Consider the following 6,364-nt stretch of genomic DNA (forward strand, 5'->3'; position numbering starts at 1 on the left):
CAAGTGTTACGTATTGATGTCACTATGTTCCGGAAGTAAACAAAGGAGTCCAATCAAGGCATAAGCAAGCAACAATCAAAAACAAACATCCGCTTCCTGTTTGCCATTAACTTGGTTTACCCATTTGACAGGAAGTCAAACGGTACAGACTAAACTAAATCAATTCTAAATAAATCCAAATAAAAGAAACGAAAAGCAAAGACAAACATGATAAAAGGAATAAAAAGACTGCAGTATCGAGAGGTGTTTGAGCAGCAGATGCTTTAAGAAGCAAAACTGTTTTAATTATTTTTCAACACTTTCTTTAAATACCTCACTACAATGCAATTAGCAACTTCTGTGGTAAAATCTAAATTAAAACATTGTCAATCAAGCAATGTGCCATGTGACAGAACTCATTACATTATGAAGTTAAGAATACACCTTTATCACACATAAAACATGGCTGCTGCTGTGGTGTGATTCACTTATTTCCCATGACAGTTACAGATATATTCCCTTTTGGTTAAAGGCTTTGTGGGGAACATATGCCGGCCTAAAGTGCAGACAGATGTCATGTCCCGTCTCTTTTCTTCCCCTTTATGATTAATCTCCCCTCTTCCCAGTCTCTTGCTACTCCTCAGGAGTGAAGTATGTTCCGGAAAGCTGAGTGCGCAGTGTCGGTGTCCAAGTGTCAGCGGTGTACTTCCACTGTGTGAAGGTTGAGTGCATGTAGGGATTAGCGGGAGGAGAGGTGTTTGAAGTGGGAATTACCCTTTTTATTCACCTCATGCGTATCTTTTTTAACCCGAGCAGCTGCAGAGTGTTGAGGAAAGGTGGAGTGACGGAGAGGAAGGCCATGTCAAAGCTATCTTTGACTGTATAATGATACATACAATCAATGTAATTCAAATGTAAAGTAGTTAGAGGTATAGGACCTTGTAAATGCTCAAAATACAAAAAAAAAAAGTATTTTCTAGTGGTTGTACGGATTTAAATTAACTTTTTAATCATGGAGAAGACATCTATTAATCTGCTCTTAATCGTAAATAACTATTTGTCTGCCACTAGGGGTCTTTCAAACATAACAGGAACAAAAGATGGCATTGTATTAACTTCTTCAAGCATCCTGGGATCATGGGAGTTCTTATATTTATAACATTACCTGTCGTTGCAGCTTTTCAAAAATAAGAGTTTCTCCGACGCTGTTCGGCTGCCACTAACATTTGCTCAGCTCTTTTAACCTATACTGTATGATTGAGATGTCAGAGGACAAATAGTTGCTAACATCCAACCGTTAGAGAGCTCCATCAGCAATAATTAGGACTTGTGTTTTTGGAAGAAGGAATTCCAATATTCCCATTATCTCTTGTCTCCACCAACTCTATCTGCTCCACTGTGTTAACTTCTGTATTGGCTAACTCTGTGTTATGTTGTCTGGTTCCGAGCAATATCGTTAACTGAGGGTTTTCGTTTTTTTGCAGAAAACAATAAAAACAATGCTAATGGCATTTGTAAGAGTAAATCAAGGCAAGGCAAGTTTATTTATATAGCACCTTTCAGCACCAGGCAATTCAAGGTGCTTTACAAAAATGAAAGACATTCAGATAAAGGCATTTAAAAACAGTAAAAGATAATAAAAGAAACATTGAAAGAAAAACAAAAAATGAAAGACATTAAGAAAAAATACATGGATACAAGTTACAGTGCAGTCTAAGATATGAATAGTTCAATTAAAAGCAAAAAGAAAAGTCTTCAGCCTGGATTTAAAAGTAGTCAGAGTTGCAGCGGACCTGCAGGTTTCTGGGAGTTTGTTCCAGATATTTGGAGCATAATAACTGAACGCTGCTTTACCATGTTTAGTTCTGACTCTGGGGACAGAAAGCTGACCAGTCCCTGAAGACCTGAGAGATCTGGATGGTTCATAATTTAGCAGGAGGTCAGAAATATAATTTGGGCCTAAACCATTCAGTGCTTTATAAACCAGCAGCAGTATTTTGAAATCTATTCTTTGACACACAGGAAGCCAGTGTAAAGACTTCAGAACTGGAGTGATGTGATCCACTTTCTTAGTGTTAGTGAGGACTCGAGCAGCGGCGTTCTGAATCAGCTGCAGCTTCCTAATAGATTTTTTAGTGAGACCTGTGAAGACACCATTGCAGTATTCGAGTCTACTGAAGATAAAAGCATGGACAAGTTTTTCCAAATCCTGCTGTGACATTAGTCTTTTAATCCTAGATATATTCTTTAGGTGATAGTAGGCTGATTTAGTAACTGTTTTAATGTGACTGTTGAAACTCAGGTCAGAGTCCATGACTACACCTAGATTTCTGGCTTTATCTGTTGGTTTGAACATTGCAGACAGAAGCTCAGCACTAACTTTTATACGTTCTGACTTTGCTCCAAAAACCATTACCTCAGGTACGTTGTTACGTAGATTTGTGTGTCATCTATGGTAACTTATTTTGTTGTTTTTCATTATCTGAGCCAGTGGTAGCATGTCGATGTTAAAGAGAAGAGGCCCCAAGATGGAGCCTTGAGGAACCCCACATGTCATATTTGTCAACTCAGATGTGTATTTACCTATAGAAACAAAGTTGTTTCTGTCCTTTAGGTAGGATTCAAACCAATTTAGAACTGTTTCCGAAAGTCCCACCCATTTTTCCAGTCGGTCTAGTAATATGCTGTGGTCAACAGTGTCAAACGCAGCACTGAGATCTAATAATACTAACACTGAAGTTCTGCCACTGTCTGTGTTTAAGTGGATGTCATTAAAGACCTTTACAAGAGCAGTCTCAGTGCTGTGGTTTGGACGAATGCCTGACTGGAACACATCGAAACAGTTATTTAAATGCAAGAAATTACTCAACTGTTGAAAAACCACTTTTTCAATGATCTTACCTAGAAATGGGAGGTTTGATATGGGCCTGTAATTGTTCATTACTGAAGCATCTAGATTATTCTTTTTTAAGAGCGGTTTAATGACTGCAGTTTTCAGGGCCTGTGGAAAAATACCTGAGTGAAGAGATTTGTTTACTATATGAAGTAGATCTGAGGCCATGCAAGGCAAAACATCTTTGAAAAATCCTGTTGGAATAATATCAAGGCAGCAGCAGGAGGATTTCAGAAGTTGTATAATGTCCTCTAGGTTTTTATCATTAATCTGATGGAATTGTGTCATGGTGCTTGAATTGTTATTAGGTGGACACAGAGACAACACATTAGCTGTTCCTGATGCAGAGGCACTGACTGCTTGTCTGATTTTCTGAAAAATCAAAACAGTTGAAAACGTAAAAAACAATCAGCTGAAAAGGGAAACAAATATTTGAAGAGCTGCAGGATGTCTTTGGGTGACCCCTTTCCCATTAAGCATAATCTCTAAACCTATTATTATAAAAATATCTATTATAGCAGCTTTTACTTATATTTGTCGACATACATCTTAAACTTTGAACTATACATTTTTGTAATCATAACATTAAGGTTCAGGCAGCCTCGTCATTATCCTAAACGCACAACCTAAAGTAGGCTACGCTCTGTTGACCTGCGGTATTCAGTATACAGAATGAAACAATGCACAAAGTATCTTCAATCTCAGTGAAGCAGAGACAACCTGTTAGTGTAAAACACATAATGAACCAGCTGGGATTGGTCTTTTTTTAGCTTCATAACTTCATAGCTCCGCATGGACCATTTTTCTGAGAAGTGCGGTTCTCTGAGGCGGTTCCCCTGGCAGCTATAGCACAGCTAATAAACTCTGGATAGCGTTTACTGCACTCACCTGTCGGGGAGAAAAACAGCTTGGCCTTAGTTTTAATTCCCTCCGACTCTCTCAAGGCTCTTCCTCTCTCAACACACTTCCAAAAAGTGTTTATGACCCGACTCTACCAGGAACAGTGTGCAACTAAAACTGGAAATATTTGGAGAAATCTCAGTCACATTTTTTATTACACACCTGGCATTTTTTGGGAATGGTTTTCTGAGATATTTTAGCAGTTGGAATTTATCGTCCAGAAAAACACACTGAGCTTTATAAAAATCACAACAAAACTGTCTGTCTGTGGATTATGTTCTTCATATAGTTCCTGGGCGCCTCCCTAGGCCTGGGCGCCTCCCTAGGGAGGTGTTCCAGGCACGTCCAGCTGGGAAGAGACCAAGGGGTAGACCTAGGACCAGGTGGAGGGATTATATCTCTTCGCTGGCCTGGGAGCGCCTTGGGATCCCCCAGTCAGAGCTGGTTGATGTCGCCAGGGAAAAGAAAGTTTGGGGCTCTCTGCTGGAACTGCTACCCCCGCGACCCGACCACGGATAAGCGGGAGAAGATGGATGGATGGATGGATATAGTTCCAATTTTTTGATCAATGGATATGGTATTTCTTTCATCACCATTGTAAAGAAAGACAAACAAATAACTGTCATGGTTTAACCTGCAGTGTTGTGGCTCGACAGTTATGTTAGGTTAAGTTATGTTTTTTACTCTAGTCTAGTGTTTTGATCTTGTCACTTCCTGTTTTTATTTTGAAAGTAATCCTTCCCTCTCATTCCAGATCCCACATTTCCTGCCTTTGTGTGTTTTCCGCCCTTGAGATTGCTTGGCCCTGCCCTAATAGTTTTCCCCTGTGCCCATCCTCAACCCTGTCTCCTAAAAATTACGTTCCCACAGAACTAAACTGCATTCTTAATAACGTTTAGCTAGAAACGTATTTTCTCCCACGTTACGTTTGTTATGAACGTATCTTAAATACGTTTATTTTCTACATATCTTTGCCATTTATTGTCTTGCTTATAATAATGATAATAGTTATTTATAAATATCATTTTAGAGCACACCTTTGAAATCGAGAATCGGGCTCGATATATGGTTAAATTAAAATCAGTAGGCGAGGCTAATTTCGCCAGCTGACTCTCATGAGCGAGAAAGAACATAATAGTTTTAACATGCCAAAAAGCTGCTGTGTCGTTTATTGCACCTCAAACATTAAAACAAATCCAGAGTTCCGTGTTTCTGTACTTCCTCTAAGAAGAAAGGACAAAGAAGAGCTCTGTGGCTTCAGGCTTGATCGCTGTTCAAATGACAGCGTTGGTTTCCCCAAAAGTGGGCGGGGCTGTAAAGTGACGTAGATTTTACTCTCATCTATTATTCAAAACCATTCTATTTATTCTAACGTAAATTACATGCCAGTGTTTTATCTTTTTATTTATTTGTTTTTATTCTTTTTTTGTCGTCTGTGAGGAAAAGAAATGTCTCAGAGCCTCAGAATACTGAAATCTGTATTTTTTAAAATCTTTTCCTTCTAATTTGTTATTCTTTTCTAAATAACACACTGTAATTTACTCAACAATAACACACAATTATCCTTGTTTTTATCATTTAATTCTATAATCTTGGGCTTTTTAGCCGTAAATAAAGTCACCGGAAACAGACGGGACATTTCGAGCGATACACACCACAAACCCACCAAACTGATTACCCAAGATCCTCAGCTTGAAGCTCGTTGATTGGATGTTTTAGCCGCAATGCACGCTGGGATATGGTGTTAATAAGATATGATATCCGACAACGAAAAATAAAATAATACCTAATTCAGAGTGTTCTTGCTTTTCTCTTTGGAAGTCATCACATAACGGCATTGTAATACACGGTTCGGCTGCATTAAATATTACACATCTGCCGTAGTTCTTTATTTATAGAGCCCTGATGAGAAGACTTCTAGACAAACAGGAAGAACTGCTGCCAAAACTGAATACTTAACGTGAATCATAAATATATCAACAATTAAACAACATCTTCAATTTATTTTTGCCAAAATACGTCTCCTTGCAGTATCAATAGTAATTCGGTTGACTTTTATATTTGATCCTATTGGTATATAGGTTACATTTACACCATAACGGTGCAGAGCTGATAGAAAAGGACTTGTAGTTTTTAAAGATATTACTGATTTTCTTTGAATATCAGAATGTAAATACTGAGTTGAGAGAATAGTCAGGGAATTTGGGTGATGGGAGACACATCTATGGAATCACAATTTCAATAGCTTACCATTAAATGACGGATATGCCTTTCTGTCTGTGATGTTTTACAAATCAGATATTAATGTGTAGAAGTAAAACAAGAGAAATAGTTTAGCAATATCCTGTAAAATTATGTAAAAACATGAATAAAACTACACATCTTCAGATGTTATACATACATAAGTGTCTACACTAATAATACAAAGTTATTATTAGTATGCTGTGTGTACCTTGTGTGCACCGCCTAGTGGTTAAAGCATGTTATTGAATTATTTTTGTTGAATAATGTTATTTGATTAAAACAATATTAAGAGTACATACTTTCATAGGGGGAAAGTAGAAGGTCAATGATAGAAATATTATAGAATAT

This window comes from Pseudochaenichthys georgianus, chromosome 12 (genome assembly GCF_902827115.2).
Source record: "Pseudochaenichthys georgianus chromosome 12, fPseGeo1.2, whole genome shotgun sequence".
Taxonomy (NCBI): Eukaryota; Metazoa; Chordata; class Actinopteri; order Perciformes; family Channichthyidae; genus Pseudochaenichthys; species Pseudochaenichthys georgianus.